At 36.5% G+C, this 16648-nt stretch overlaps 1 protein-coding gene across 8 annotated transcripts in view; it reads right to left on the reverse strand.

Moving 5' to 3' along the window:
* Positions 1–16648, reverse strand: part of XKR6 (XK related 6) — a 308671-nt gene that overhangs the window by 231180 nt on the left and 60843 nt on the right. For 2 of the 8 annotated variants that reach the window (XR_002780134.1, XR_002780128.1), the window contains exons 2-3: positions 10314–10462; positions 2347–2477 (exon numbers count right to left, since the gene is read on the reverse strand). The exons of 3 other annotated variants lie outside the window; for them this stretch is intronic. The gene's annotated coding sequence lies outside the window, so the exon portion shown is untranslated. Of the gene's footprint in view, positions 1–2346; positions 2478–10225; positions 10282–10313; positions 10463–16648 lie in introns of those variants that run through there. 3 more of the 8 variants (XR_002780130.1, XR_002780129.1, XR_002780132.1) reach the window with 3 other exon arrangements.

Consider the following 16648-nt stretch of genomic DNA (forward strand, 5'->3'; position numbering starts at 1 on the left):
TTGACACATCTTCTACCTCTGAAAAAATCTACACAGTGTCCATATCCCAAAGCTATCCATAACTCTCCTCTCCCACTACAGCCTCCAGCTGAATTCCTGTCTAGCGTGTCTTTTCTCGGATTGTTCCTACAAAATTTTTGTCCCCTCAAAATTTACAACTCCCACAAAGTGCAATCAAAACACCCAGTCCTGTGGTTAGGATGGATCCAATTATACGTGACGTAAACATAGTTAGGGGCCCCTAAAGTTCTTTACAATGTTAGAAGCATTTTTCAGCCCTTAATAAATCTTAATTCGTCGATCACTTTAGAAGCTACCACAAAGCTGTCTCAGTTGGAGTTTAATATTTAATATATTTATATAATGGTAAAATATTTATTCAACTATATCATCAAGTGCCTGCAACTCAAAATTCTCGTTGGCTTAACTACTAAAGAAGGAAAGTAACGAATAAAAGTTTAGCCTGCCTTTGTAAAAGGAACTGTACTTAGTTATCTGGTCATAACAAATTCATGGAGCTGAGTTAAATGAAAAAGAAAACAGGAGGGAAGGTCTGCAGAAGGTTCAATCTCATCTTATCCTACTTCACAGAATGTCATATCTGCAAAGTAATCTGACTCCATCATATTTTATATATAAAAACAGTGACCCAGAAAAATTAGGTGATATACCCAAGATAAAAAAACTCCTTTTTTTATTTTCTGAGACAGGAACCAACCTAATTATAAAAAGAAGCTAAAAGAGAAAGCCTCCAGAACGTTTTAAAAGAATAAACAGAGAATGGAATCCAAGAGTTAAGGGTACAAAAAGCTGAGGGTAAGGAGGGAGAAACAGATAGTACACATGGGCTGCATCAAATTATGTAGAAATATATATGCATACTATACAGCAAACCCAGAAAAAGTCTCCCTTTCCTTCTCTTAGTTTACAAGAGCTAGACTCAGACATCCTGAACTCACTGAAGCTTTATGGCCTTAATTTTCCAAATGGTGAGTTAAGATTCACTAAGGTTACAACTTAGAGTGATCCTAATCAATCGTGGAAGGGGAAAAAGTTCCTAATTTTTAATTATAATCAGGTATTAGGTGGTTTTATTTCAAATTTCACTTAAAGGCAGCTAATATGGAAATTGGAAATGGTTTCATACTGACATTCTGACAGTGAAAAATTATAGAACATACTTTCTTCTCCATAAATTACAAGAGAAACCACTTTGTTTTCACTTATATAAAAGTGTAACTTTTGAATTTCTAAAAAAATTAAGACATTATGATAAAAGGCATATTGGTTAACCCAGTGAGGCTTTTGATTCCAAGAATTTTAAGATGGTCTGGCTGGCTGGCACTTCGGAGCCAAGAAAAGAACTTTGTATGCATTAATTGCGATGTCACATCCAATGGCAGAGTCCTATCAGAACTACATCATATAAGTGTTTAAGACCTAAAAGACTTTTTTATGCATTCATCACCTATCTTATTCTCAGTCCAACTAATCTTTTGGACATGGGCCTCCAAAAATATCACTTTAGGAAAAATAAAACAGCTCTTCTTAAAGAGAAATGGTTTGTTTTATCCAATTTGTTTACCTTATATATGAATACAGGGAAACTAGAACCCTTTACATATAATACCATACCAAAAACAAGTGATCACAACAGAAAATTACTTTCTAATAAAATGAGGATCATTTAAGATGATCAAAAATCGACAAATTTAATAATAAAGAAATCATTAGAAAACATTAAACCCTACTCTGAGAGTCAGTCCTAATAATTACCACTCTTTCAAACGTGAGAATACTATTTTGTGTAAAGCATAAGCATTTCATAACATTTATTACCCAAGATAATGTATTACCAAATTTATTTCCATATGCACTTAATTCTAAGAAATAATTACAGTTGCAAGAAAAAATGTGACTAGTACATCAGGACTTTGTCTCTTTTGTTGCCACTGTCATTTTCCAGGTTCTGACCTAGTATACAAAGCTCAAAAAAATCCACCGAAATCTGCAGGTACCATCTTTCCTTGATCACATAATTAACTATTTCCTACGTCTGCTGGAGACAGACATTTAAGAGAAAATTAAGTCCCATAATAAAAATCTAAGAGCAAATATTTTTTAAATGAATAGCAAGTAACTAAATACACATTGAATTTGGTAGAGGCACTAATTCAAGTGGGATGGAATACATATTCATTTTGTTGTTTGCATGGTCTGTTACTCGTTTTTTCAGTTTCTGACAACAACCCTTACATAGCCTTTGTTTTGTGCTAGGCACTGTCTAAGCACTTCAGATTTATAAACATATTTATTCTACCTATGTGGTAGATATACTATTGTTACCTCATTTGACAGCTGAGGAACTGAGGCAGGGACTTCATTGATGTGTCCATGATATCCACCGTCACGGAGCTAAATGAAGGGTTTAAATTTTATTTCATCCTAAATCTCTGCTGTTCCTGGCCCAGCTTTCACTGAAAAATGCATGCAAAACAAAAGGATAAACAGACATCAAAAAGACAACCATTCCTCAACCCAGCTATCTTGGCAAGTTACATACTGATGCTTCTGAATGGTAATATGAAAATAAGATTTTGGAAGAGTCATTCTCATTTTAGTTTCACCCTTAAAATTTCCCGTCTATAATGGGGAAGAATGAACAAGACCAGGCTGGTACTACTTCCTACCTGCTTCCCTACTGAGTCGGCCTATTCACAGCCAGAAAGCCAATCATTCCTCAGGCCTTTGCTTCAATTCAGGTACAGTAGTAGTAAGGTTTGAAAGTGCCTCAAGCAGAGCCAACAGTTCTCTGATCCTTTACAATATCAAACTCTGCAATTGTGTGTCATAGCAGCCATGCTAGAATGAGGTCAATTACTCTAGGCACTCGCTAGGCTTTTCCCTTTTCTCCACCCCTGGTGTTCAGGCTCTTTTCCTAGCACTTAACTCAGAGCTATCGTTAGCCTTTTCCCCTTGGCTGTACTGCCCCTACATTTATGTTATTCTAAGTCTTCTCCCCTATGGATTCCTGTGGGGAAAAATGAAAGGGCCGAAAGTAAAAAAGAAAAAAAATGAAATAAAATGAAATGAAAATTCAGGAGGCTCTTGTTTTAAGTCGCTGTTTTAACAGGTTCCTTTCAAAAGAACCAAGCATTAAAATATTAGGAATATAGCCTAAATATAATACATACACATAAAGACATACACATAAACAGTGCCAGAATAGTGTGTGTCTTTCATTCTTAAGATCTTCCTTTTCTATCCACTAATTTCTAACTGCACTGTTCTTCTGTAATCACATAATCAACTGCTTCTCAAAATCCATTTGTCAGATATGAAATATTAGGGGAAAAAATAGCCTTGGATACCCGAGACTCGGCTCCTAGAACACCATCATCTCTTGCTTACTTACATAAGAAACAAGGTCACTGACATTTTATTTACTAATCTGTAAAACAAAGGTAACCCCACCTCCTCTTACTTCCCCAATGAGGGGGAGGAGCTCAAAAAGATATTGTGTGTGTAAGTATACCAAAGAACTAGAAGTACTGACAGAGTTAAGATATACCTTCAATTCAAGAAAATCCCCAGAAGCAAACATGTCAATACTAAGTAAGCCAATCTTTCCCTTGGCAATAACTATTTTAACCAGAAGTGCAGATCGACTAACTCTTATGCTTTTATAAAGAATTTTAACCAAATTATGTTTTGAGTTCATGCCTGGACAAACAAAATGAGGGGCAATGAAGAACAGCTGGGAAGACAGCATGCAGTCTAGGGTCACACCAGCCTTAGGTTCACATAATACAAACCGTAACTTATTACTGTTTGTATTCTATTTTTTCCCTAAGTCTTCAGAATAAATGCAACACATTGACTCCTAAATCGAATTCCTGAAAAAGAAACAATGACTCCCAACAAAGTATAAAAATGACTGAAAAAACAGAAGCCCAAGAACACCAAAAAGATACTATACATTCTCGATTCCAAACATCTCGAATCCTTATCCAAACGGTAATTTCTAGTTCAGGTATAATGCTAGAAGCTGTCTTCCTCTGAACTCTCTGCTATGCTATCTCCTGTTACATAAAAGGGCAGTAAAGTCTTAAAAACCCACATGCAGTGGTCACTGTCCAATGTTCTGCCAAATGATACCAACTTGTGATGCCAGTGAACTGATTATAAATGCATACTATCCACCAATAGATAAAAGACCATTTTATCTGTACTTCAGTTTTGCCAGTAAATGCATAACTATAAAATTGTAAAAAATCAAATCCTATCTACCACTGCCTTGGGTTATTCAGAAGTACATCTGCCCAGGGGGGAAAAAAAATCCAAAAACGTGGCCTTAAAATATAAAGATCACAAGGCACCAAACTCTTTTTAAATCTTACTTTTAGTAGTAACATTTACTTAATCTACTATTTAATAGAAAAAAATATTAACACTACTACTCAATGAACAACAGTACTGAAAATAGCATAACAGGAACTGTGGTGACTTCAAGGGAGACATAGAAAGAGGGTCTGATAAACAATGAGGCATCTCTTATCTGCAGAATTTATAGAGGTGGTAGAATGACTTCTGTGGGTGTTAACACAGACTACCACAAGAGAATAAAGTCTGACAGGGTAATGTCAGAATAGTGAAGCAGGCAGCTCCAAGCTACCATCCACTACCTCATTATATCGTAACATCAAAAAAGAAGCATCAACTGTCAGAATCAAGTTTGTGAGAACTCTGGAAAACAAAGAGTTACAATAACCAACTGAATACTGAATCAAGGGAACATTAACTCAAAATAGCAGGAAAGTTCTGTGGCATTTTTACTTGTCTTTGCCCTATCCCATCCCTGGTGCAGCAGCAGACTATGTTCTCAGAATGAGACCCTGCTCCTTGGTTCCAGAAAAAAGAGTCAACCTTATTTGTCTGGGAGCCACCTAAGGACTTACACAAGGTACAGCCTCTGTTTTGCCTAACTCAAACTCATCCAAGCTGAAGAAGTAAATGGCACTGCTTGAAAACATTTTAAGGTGGAGGAACAATCTGTAGACACCTGAAGTAAAAGATTACAGTTGAGACATATAATAGACCACTTGAGATCTAGAAGGAAATGTCAGGAAGAGGTTTTCTTTGGAAAATTAGGGCAATCAAAGGCACCCATGTATATGGGGGAACTTAGAAAGCTACATAGCCCCAAATATAGGAAGTAAGCACTGATGGAATAGAAGGAAGAAAGAGAAAGTCTACAGTAATCGATGGAAACTTCAATAGACCACATTCGATAATGGATACAACTTGACAATAAATATATAAAGCATATGAATAACATGTAAATCCACTAGACCTAACACATATAGAACACTCTACCCAACGACAGAATACATATTCTTTAAAAGTGCACATAAAGAGACCATATGTTCGGTCAAGAAACAAATCTCAATAAATTTAAAGACTGATTTCAAGCTAAGTATGTTCTGTAACCACAATGCAGCAATGCAATGAAGTTAGAAATCAACAACAGGAAAAAAACCTGGAAAATCCACAAATATGTGGAAATTAGACTACACTCAAACCACCAATGAGTCAAAAAGAAAAATCACAAGGAATATTAGAAAATATCTTGAGACAAATGAAAAAATGTGTGTGTGTGTGTGTGTGTGTGTGTGTGTGTGTGTGTGTGTGTGTGTGACAACTTATGGGAAGCAGCAAAAGCAGTGTTAAGATAAATTTATAGCTATAAAAGCCTAGATTTAAAAAGATCTCAAATCAATGACCTAACTTTAGACCATGAGGAACTAAAAAAAGGAAAGAAAAATAAACTAAAAGCAGAAAGAAGAAAACAATGAAGGTCAGCAGAGAGGAAATAAATGAAATACAGAACAGAAAAATAATAGAGACAGGCAATGAAAACTAAAGTTGCTTCTTAAAAAAGAGCGAGAAAATTAACTAACCTCCAGCTGTACCTACAAAGAAAGAGAGAAGACAAATAACTAAAGTCAGATATGAAAGTAGGGACGTTTCTACCACTCTTGTAGAAATAAAAAAAATACATAATTCTATAAAAACTGTGCATTAACAAATTAGTTAACCTAGATGAAGTGAAGGAATTCCTAAAAACACATAAATTGCATAAACTGACTCAAGGAGAAACAAAATCTCAACAAACCTATAAGAAACAGAAAATCTCAACAAATCTATAACAAACAAAATCTCAACAAACCTATTAGCCATGAAAAATCTTCCAAGAAAGAAAAGTCCAGCACCAGGTGGCTTCACTGGTGAATTCCATCAAACTTTTATTAAGGAATTAATGCCAATTATTTTCAAACTTTCCCAAAGAATAGAAGACTAGGGAACACTTCCCAATTTTTTCTATAAGACTGCAAGGTCCTGATACCAAAAGCCAGATAAAAACATCATAAAAAAAGAAAATTACAAACCTATATCCCTTATGAATATATACCTAAAACCATCAATAAAGTACTAACAAGCCAAATCCAACAATGTATTTCAAAAATAATACACCCATCATCTAGTAGTATTTATTCCTAGAATGCAAGCATGGTTGAACAAATGAAAATGAGTCAATGTAACACAACACGCATATTAACAGAATGAAGGGAAAAAACACATGATCATTTCAATTGATGTAGAAAGGGCATTTGACAAAACCCAATACTCTTTCATGATTTAAAAAACTCAAAAACTAGGAACTGAAGGGAATTTTCTTCACATGATACAGGGCATTTATGTAAAGCTCATCTGTAACATCACAATAATGGTAAAACTGAAAGCTTTCACCATAAAATCAGGAATAAGACAAGGATGCCCACTTTTACCAGCACTATCAATAATGTGTTGAAAGTTCTAACCAGAACAATCAAGACAAGACAAAAAAATAGAAGGCATCCCATATAGAAGAAAATTTGTAAAACTATCTCTCTATTGCAGATGACATGACCTTATATAAACAAAATCCCAAAGAACCCACAAGAACATTACTAGTGCTAATAAACAAATTCAACAAAGGTGCAGGAAACAAAACACAAAAATCAGTTGTGTTTCACTATACCAATAATGAACAATCTGAAATGAGAATGAAGAAAACAATTCTATTTACAATAGCATCTAAAATACCTAGGAATAAATTTAACCAAAAAGTTGGAAAACATGCACACTGAAAACAACATTGCTGAAAGTCAAGTTTAAGACTTATGAGCTGAATGTCTGTGTCCCCCCCTAAATACAAATGGCTAACAAACACATGAAAAGACGCTCAACATCATGTTTTTAGGGAAATGCAAATCAAAACCACAATGAGAAACCTTCATTCCTACCATGATGACTAAAATGGAAACTAACAAATGTTGGTGAGCACATGAAGAAATCAGAATGCTTGTACAATGCTGTTGGGAATGTGAAATGGTACAGCTGCTGAGAAAAACAGTTTGGCAATTATTTAAAAATTTAAACACAGAATTATCATATGATCCAGCAATTCCACACCTAAGTATGCACCCAAAAGAATTGATGGCAGGAACTCAAACAGGTATTTTTACATCAGTATTCACAGAAGTATTATTCACAAAAGCCAAAAGTTGGAAACGACCCAAATCAACTGATGAATGAGAAACAAAATGTAGTAAAAGAATGAAATCCTGACACATGCTACAACACAGATGAACAGTAAAAACATGCTAAGTGAAATAAGCCAGATACAAAAGGATAAATTGATTCCACTAATATTAGGACCTAAAACAGGCAAACTCATAAAGAAAGAAAGTAGACCAGGGGCTAGAGGTGGGGATCAATGGAGAATAACTGTGGAATAGGTACAGAGTTTCTATTTGAGATGATGAAAAAGTTCTGGAGATGAATGGTGCTAAGTTACAAATCACTGTGAATGTACTCAATGTCACTGAACTGGACATTTAAAAAATGGTTACAATGGTAAATTTATGTTATAATCTACTGTACAACAATGAAAATTTTAAATGGGTTAAAAGGATATATTTTGTGTCAATATATTTTACCACGGTAATTTTAATGTAAAAACAAAATGAAAGCAAGGGAATAGTTTTCGTGATCTCACAGATGTAATAAAATTTCTCCTGTAGAGGTGTAAAAAATGAAGTCTGCAACTTCTAATTGGATCTGATGTTAGATCTAGGTTACTAGTTCCACAAGGTAGCTTTAAACGAGAGATTTAAACAAGCTCCTGGTTATTAATGTCTTATTCTGAACAAAGAATTACACAGTGCTAACTCGCTATCCTATGCAGTTCCTCAAAACGTTAAACACAGAAGCATGGGACCCAGTAAGTCTAATCCTGGGTATATGACCAACAGAAATAGACAGTCCACACAAAAACTTGAACATGAATTTTAGCAGCACTATTCATTAACAGCCAAATAATAGAAAGAACCCAAATGTTCATCTACTGAAAAATGGATAAACAAAATGTAGCACTATCCATGCACTGGAATTTTATTCAGCCATAAAAAGGAATGAAGTAGTGATGCAGGCTACACCATGGATGAACCTTGAAACATTATGTGAAAGTGAAAGAAGATAGTCAGAAAAGACTACAAATTGTATGATGCCATTACATGAAATGTCTAGAATAGGCAACTCTATAGAGACAGACAGTAGGTTAGTGGTTCCCAGAGGCTGGGGGAAGGGAGAATGGAGAGTGACTGCGTTGGGTGCAGGGAGGGTTTCTTTTTGGAGGAATAAAACTTCTAACATTAGACTGTGGTGAGAGCTGCACAACGTGAATATACTAAAAACGTGGAATTATATACTTTAAGAAGGTAAATTTACAGTACGTCAATTATATCTTAAGCTGCTAAAAATAACTTTTGCCCTTTGACATTCTGATCCTCATCTCAAGTGCTAAAGTAAAATTTCATAGGGGAAAAACAGCAGCATCTGAACACAGCAGTCTCAAAACTCTCATCTGTTTTTTCAGTCTTTGCAATGTTGGAAAACATTCTTAGATTTGAATGTTTACTGAGGAACATTAAGTATTAATCTCTGCTGTTATGACGGAGAGACATTCTGTCCTATAACCCTTGACAATGGTCACTCCAATTGAAGGGTTTAGACCAGAACCCTCGAATTCTTGACTCTTACTAGTTTAAAAATTATGGGGAAAAAAACTGAGAAAATACTTTGTCCTCTTTACATACATTATTCTTCAGTTCCTGAAGTCTTATGTTATCATAAATATCACATGGGTAGTGCAGTGAGGGGAAAGAACAGCATAAGGAAGAAAGGATCTGCTGGAGCGTGGGCCACAAGAAAGGTCCACTGTCCATGGGCGCCTCAGACAAAAACTGCCTTTAAGAATTCCGGCTGGTGCTAGAATTAAGAGCATGCACACACACACAGAAATGTGTTCACACACACCTACGCACACACAGAACTAATTCAAAAGACAGCTGAGAGAGAAAAAAAAAATCGGTCCAGGACATATTGCTTGTTTCACTGCTAATTACCAGAGATTAAGAGCCATGGCCCTCAAAATGCCGTCCCTTCACTAAAGCACTTACAGGGGGCTTTTCCTCCATATTTTACATTTGCACAAGTACACTTTCTCAACAACAGCTTCTCATGGAAGTCACTTGATTATCATGGCATTTTCGTCTCTGTTCTGAGTGACTTCCACACACTCATGCCTGCCCCCCAAATAAAATGGGTTGGGTTACCGTAGCTGAGGATAACGATATAGAAAGGAGTATAGGGTTCTTTTTTCTTTTTTTCTTTTTTGATCTACAGAAAAAACTCCCATGTAAATCAATTTTAAATTGCAAAGCTTTTCTTCTCCTTTACACTTCATGGCTGTCTCCAGATACCTCTGCTTACTGAGCAGAAGCAAAAGCCAGAACAAATGCAGGCCCCAAAGAAAAATATCAGGAACAAAACACTACGGAAGACTCATGGGGGAAACATTTACTTTAACAAAGCGAAACGAGGATTCCTGGTAGTATGGCAACAGTGGAATTGTTTCCAGTCATGTATTTAATCAATTATACAAAAATCTCATATCTGGTATTTAAGTCATTAATATATCTATAATTTCCATTTACCTAATTTTTGAACCAAAAGGTATATTTTAAAGTATAACAGCTTCCAGGAGACAGAAGTGTGTTTCCAAAAGATGGCACAGTACTGTGAGAACACGATTCCGAAGCCAGACTCGCTAAATACGAACCTCTCACTAAGGTATGTGACATTGGCAAGTTACTCACTTCTCTGTGCTTCGGTTTCCACATCTGTAAAAGAAGGATAACAGTACTTACAGTGTTGCTATGAGGACTCAACGAGTAATATATAAGCAAAGCACTTAGTGCCCTGCACGCAGCAGACTCTCAATATGAGTTAGTCGTCGTGATGGTGGTTATTCCAATTATGAGTAAGTACTGGACAATGATCCTTCCTGGCCACTTTACTGTTGAAGCAAGGTTTTCCTTTACTCAACCTGCCCCACTAGTCCCTTAATGCCCTTGGTGCCTCCAGAGAACTAACATGAAGTTGCTATTACCAACAGCAATCTATATAGTTATGACACAACCATAAGTCACTAGAAGATTTCTACTCACAAATCACTCTGATATCTAGTTGATGGAACAGAGCGGAAAAAAAAAAAAAAAAAAGAGGGGTGAATGTGGCACACTCTGCTGATGGTTATTTGAAATGTGGTGGGAACTTTCACATTTTCTTTATACTTATCGGTCTGACTTGTTACAAATATCATACAAACAAAATACTAGGCTTCAATAAATGCTATGAAATCATTCTTTCAAATGAAAACAACTTCAGATCAGGGACACCTCAAAACGTATTTCGTAATGGGTAAGTGGAGAGCCAGAGGAGAGAAAGAGCAATTAGGGGGATTGTTTTATAAACTATATAAATGTTTAACCAATGTACTGTATACTTGAAACTAATAATAAAATAAAATTAAAATTAAAACATTTCTATAAATCCTCCCTACACACAGTTCTTCCTAAGGACCTGACGGAACAAAATAATTACAGCTATTAATTATCTCCTCTCAGTGAATGAAAAACGATGGGACCTGAAATTGCATTAGGAACAAATGCGGAGATTTCAAACACTTCCCCTTGACAAGAGTAAGTCATTCCTCTCTCTACCAGATGGCAAGCGACACTCCAACAAAACCCACATATTTAAAACAAGTGTAGAAATGTTTATTGTATATTTCCTTCCCAAAGCAGCTGCTCAAGAGAATGTACTCGTGCAGCAATAAGAAAATCAAAGTGTATGTCCAACTAATGGAATCTTTTACGACTGAACACTGCACACTCTACACTGGTAGCTGCCAGCTGCTGCCTAAATACTATTTTCCAACATCTTCTGAAGGCTAGTAGTTACTCAAATAGATTTTTAAAAGAAATGAATGCAAAATATTGTAATTATTAGAAGATTATTATAATTAGACATTCTGTTCTCTCCTTTGATTCAAGGAACAAAGTGGCTGTGACTGCAGGAAAGAACACAAAGTGCCTTCCTTTGGTTGCTTATTAATCCATTCAGAGGTTACACTGACTTACAGGGTAGAGGCCCTGCCCTTAGCATTCTTCCAGTTTCAGGTCTCACCTAACGTCTCCCAAGCAAGTCCTACAGATCTCATTGGCTCTTTCCACAATGTCCAGTGAAGCAAAAGAGGACAACCAAAGGACCTTTTCACCTTCTCAAATGGCCCAAAGCCACATTTTCTGGATGAGAGAATTTTTTATCAAAGTTCTAAAGTAATTTAGAATTATTAGGGTCCCCTTCCCTCTTTCTGAAATAGGTTAGTGAAATTAAATTCCACGAAAATACAGAGGGGTAAAGGGGAAATAGAATTTGTCTGCAAGATCTATTCCTCAGATCCCTCTGTAGTGGGCTCTCAAAAAAAAAGTTTCACTTCTGATTATCGACATGAAGATAATTATTTCACTTTGAAAGCAATACATGATTTTTAAACCCTGTCCACTTATATGCTTCCCTGTCCTATCTGACCAATGACATCTCAATATAATCACTGTACCTTCAACGATCTGTCAGCAGTACTGATGTTTCTAATCAGCATTTTCACGATCTTTTTTGACTGTATAAAAATAGCATAACGCAAGTACAAAAATAAGGGTTTGCAATTTTATCCTCCTCAAAACATTAGAGAAATCTGCATTTAAAGCCTGACAAACTAACACTGATTTTTTGACTCGAGAGGCTACATCACAAACTATTCTGAGTGTAAAACCACCTTGTAAAACTCGCTTTACAAGGCCCCAACTTGTGTACCCAGTGTTTCCAAACTGACATTATCATCACAGTCCTACACATTTAGCATCCCTAAAGCACTTTTACGAGTTACCCAATTTCAAAAAATTAAGACTCTCACACTCTCACAATGAAATAAACCTGGGAAATGACCTAATGCAACTGACCAATATATGTTTAAGTCCAGTTTTGATGCTTATAACCATTTTACAATTACTAAAATAGACACTAACATTTCCATTTAACAATCGGAAACTGAGCGTGAGTTGAGTAAAATGGCCTAACATAATCTATGATAAGTGAAGAGCTGATATATTTTAACTATGTCCAGAATAAATTTCTCCAAAAGAAAACCTAAGCATGATATGGATACTTTGAAGGGAAAAAATAGTTTCAAATATACTGGTAAACTGAAATTTTCATTATAATATCCCTTTATTAAATAAAGGTATATACTTTTTAAAAAGGTATTATGTCAAGCCAAATTTTGTATCAAACTCTTTTCCGAAACATTAAAACATTGCCCCACCGTACTCTCTACCATCCTCAAATCCAAAGACTATTTAAAAACCTAGGTTAGAAGGCAGATGAAGTCCACTCCCAGACACACAGGGTGTTATGGCGCCCACAGCACCATACCAGCTGGAGCTAACTAAGGCCCACAGGCAATTAATGCATCTTAATAAAGCATGAATACCTTTCTCAGAGAAAAACTCTCACAAAGCCTCTAAATTAGAGCAAGAGACTTCCTCTGGCTGTCTTCCTGGTTACTATTTTTAGGCAGTTCAACACTGGGCAAAGTCTGGCACCACTGGCAGCAAGATGTTACTGCTGGCAGTGCAATGGACTCCAGCTGCTCCGCTGACAGCCACTTTCATCGTGGCCAAGGCTAAGAGAAGATGGAGAGGAGGAGAGGGCAACTCCCACAGAGTGAAACACACTATGTATGCCAGACGCTATGCTGACAGCATCTCATCCAAATCCTGAACAACCCTACCAGGGAAGTAGAGTTCTCTTTCCACCAATAGCCAAACTAAGACTCCGAGAACTCAGTAATCTGTTCCAAAGCCTAAGCCACCCATTATGGAACCTGAGAAATATGCATTATCTGCAGTGTTATAGTAATGGATAAGGAAGCCCACTATATTTCTGCTTGTTAACAATAAGAAGTTAGGTGGAACGGGTTGCATAATATCACACATAACAGTCCAGCTACAAAGGCTCTTGCTTATCCTACAGCAAAGGTGCAGATTTACCTATTTCGTAACCTTCATTATAGCATATTTTCATAAACACTTAATTTCTTATTTGAAGGCTTATCTAAACCCAAACTGCCTCCATTTTTTAGTCAGACTGACATTGAGTCTACTATAAAAGAGGATTTCAAAATCTGCTATGCTAAAGAAAAATTCATGAGTGTTATAAATTGAATTGTCTGCCAAAAAGATAAGAGGAAGCCCTAACCCCCAGTATTACAGAATGTGACCTTATCTGAAAACAAGAGTAGTTGCAACTGTTATAAATTAAGATGGAGTTATATACTAGAGTAGGCTGGGGCTTAATCCAATGACTGGAATCCTTATAAGGAAAGGAAATTTTGGATGCAGACACAGAGAGAAGAATGCTACGTGACAACGGAGGTACATAATAAAGTTATACACTCGTAACCCAAGGCATGCCAAGGACTGACCGCCACCTCCAGCACTAGAAAGGGCAAGGAAGGGTACTATCCAGTCTCAAAAGGATCATGGCCCCTCTGACAACTTGGTTTCAGACTTCTGGTTCCAGGGTTGTGAAAGACTAAATTTCTGTTGTTTTAAGCCACCTAGTTTGTGATATTTTGCAGCAGTCTCAGGAGGAAACTAATATAATGAGCTAATGTACATTCCAAGGTACTGTCCAACCGAGGCCTCTGACATAGAAAGCCTACATGAAGTCTGAGGTTCTTCTTCACTGCAAACAGAAACTGATTCCACCATACTTGGTTTCATAACGAGACAAGAGATCATTATAGCACAGAGAACAGGGTACTGAGTGAGCCATAGAGGCTGGATGGGAGCCAAGTCTTCCAACCAGCAGGCAGAAATAGGAAACCGTCATATGGAGAGAGAAATTATCCTAAAAACACTGTTAAGGACAAAATTATTGAAAACAGACCACAAATATGTATTCCACTCAAATCAGTAATCTCACATGCTCAACAATGAATTAGTGTAATCTTCTGAAAGTTTATCAGCTCTGGGGTCAATCTACAGCAACCTCAAGAATATTATGAAACTCTGAAAATGGGCCCAAAAAATGAATGTATTAAAAGTGGATTACTTCATTAGTTTTACTTATGTGACTTTAGGCAACCTGAATTCCAACCAAAATGGAACTTTTGTATAGACACACTGAAGTCGGGGGAAAAAAAAGATACAAAATATCCCAACCATGGAGAAATTACTAAAGAAAACAAAATTAAGTACAAACATCTGAGGTTGAAAAAATGGGAGAGGAGCTTAGATCAAACAGAAATTGTCTAGTTTTACTGTAATTCTGGCTGTAAATAGAACTAAGACAAAGCAATTAAAGAGAGTTACTAAAGTATCAAGTGAACTCTTCCTCTCTCCTTTGAATCTTCATTTTCTGATTGGTTTGGGTTCTATCTGAGCTTACAGGAGTCCAGTTGTCTAAGAACAGGCATCTAGCTAGAGAAGGCCCATCTAAGGTTGACAGCTGGACTACAAGTTGACAGATGCCTTCTTTACAAAAAGCAGATAACTGATTATTAACATACAAATTCCCAATGGATACCTGGACTTTAGCCATCATACCCAGAAAACATTAAAATAAACCTCTACATACTTTCAGTTCATGTAATATTTCAAAGGCAAGAGACTGAAACCACCACCTGAGCCAACCAGACCTTGGGGAACTGTCACAGCAAACCTTCTGAGTTGGCTGCAGCTGTTTTCAAGGTAGCATTAGATTGAAAGGCTTCCATGTGTGCGTTTATTTACAGTTATATATTGAATCACAGAGCCTTTTGTCTCCTTCTCAAAACTCTAGTGTTGAATCTCTACCCTTCTTTAAAGCCCAACTCAGGTTCAGACTCTTCTTTACTTTCATCTTCTACTCTACAATCAATTGTTCAGTTGCACCTGGCTTAGTTGCCCTTTGTCAACACAGTGCAATGCTTTAATGCCATATTTGTTCACGCATTCAGATAGTATACCGTAGTATATACAAATTTCTTTACAGGAAATAAAGATGTATCAGACACTGAGCCTTCTCTTAAGGAGTTTAGTAAGAAAGAGAACAACATATTATTAATAAGATTTAAAAAATAAAAAATACTAAGTGCCAAAAGCACTTTCCCTGGGAAAGTCCAAAGTCAAAAGTGATTACTTGGATGGAAAGACTAGGACCCACTTTCATGGAAGAAGAAACGATAAAAAGAGGTCATAAAGATTTGAACAAAGAGTGACGAACGCAAAGGAATGTCTAGGTTAGGGTCTCTCAAGCTTGGCACTGTTTTAGACTAATTCTCTCTCCTAGAAGACTGTCTTGTGGATTGCAGGATGTTTAATAGCATCTCAGGCCTCTTACTCTCCTGCTATAGCCACCAGTAGTGCCCTCCAGCTGTAGCCACCAAAAAGTCTCCAAGACATGGGCAAATGTCTGGGGAAGCAGGGGGCAAAATCATCTGGTCGAGAGCCAAGTGAAGGAAAAGGAAGTGCAAAGGCATGGAGGCAAAACGGTACAGGGAATGAGAACGGTTCGGCTGAAACAGTGTCGTAAGAATGCTTCGTTATGAAAATCTGGCCTAAAAAGTAATCAAGTAATGAAATGTGGAGTTAGAAAAGTCTTCTGGAACCACACAAGGCTTCAAGCTTTTGGTTTAAAAGTATGGAGTGTATTCTATGGACAAAGACTGACAAAGAAGGTCTTTGATCTGGTTGGTGACTGCAGGTTCAGAAGACTAGGATCTATCTTTAATGTTGTTTGGAGAGGCTGTAAAATGTCCTTATTTGTTGAGGGGCTATTAGAGGGTTACTGCATAATTAAACCATTTATACTCAATATTTTCCTTATCAACTAAAGGGTGGTAAACTCTTTTTCTGGTCAAAAAATACAGGCGTGATACATTTTCATACTTTTTTCTTTAAAAAAGCTCATATACACATTTTTAGATTTTTGAGATGTTAGAAAATGTTTTGACTTTTAGACAGACTGTACTTCAAGACATGGCTGCCTAATTTTATTCTTGAATACAGGTAGTCTGATTTTTATACAAGTATTTATCAATCTGTAAATAAATTATGAAGTGATTATAGTTTTCTCCCAGTTTCACTTACAATAAGGT

Source organism: Pteropus vampyrus, unplaced genomic scaffold, assembly GCF_000151845.1.
Source record: "Pteropus vampyrus isolate Shadow unplaced genomic scaffold, Pvam_2.0 Scaffold47, whole genome shotgun sequence".
In the NCBI taxonomy this organism is placed as follows: domain Eukaryota; kingdom Metazoa; phylum Chordata; class Mammalia; order Chiroptera; family Pteropodidae; genus Pteropus; species Pteropus vampyrus.